Source organism: Penaeus monodon, chromosome 19 (genome assembly GCF_015228065.2).
Source record: "Penaeus monodon isolate SGIC_2016 chromosome 19, NSTDA_Pmon_1, whole genome shotgun sequence".
Classification (NCBI taxonomy): Eukaryota; Metazoa; Arthropoda; class Malacostraca; order Decapoda; family Penaeidae; genus Penaeus; species Penaeus monodon.
The window spans coordinates 48,724,980-48,725,432 of NC_051404.1; positions in this window are offsets into that span (position 1 = coordinate 48,724,980).

Sequence of the window (453 nt, forward strand, 5' to 3'; positions counted from 1 at the left end):
TGTGACTCTGGCTGTGACTCTTTACTTCGATAGTGCTTATTTATATATCTGCCTTTTTATAAATATCAAAAGCCCATGGGGTGCATCTATTATTCGTGTAGTTTCTTATTAAAAATAATCATAAACAATCTCTTACGAGTTTAAAGATAAATGCAAGTCATGTAAATAAATCCAAATGATTATTTATCCCCTATTTATCAATTTGCATTTGATGTCAAGTGTATTAAGTTTTACTGACTTTTGAGCTTAAAAATAATTATTATACCTCTCTGTATAAACTTATACTATTTTCACATGCATTTCATTATAAAATGTCTTGGAAATACTCTTCTCTTGGCCAAATGAAGAGTTACAAAATAAAATACAAGAAGTATTTAGCATTTTATCTATTCGGCGATGGGTCACACACGCGTGCTAACGAGCTGAATGGATAGGTTGGTGTGGGGGCGATAC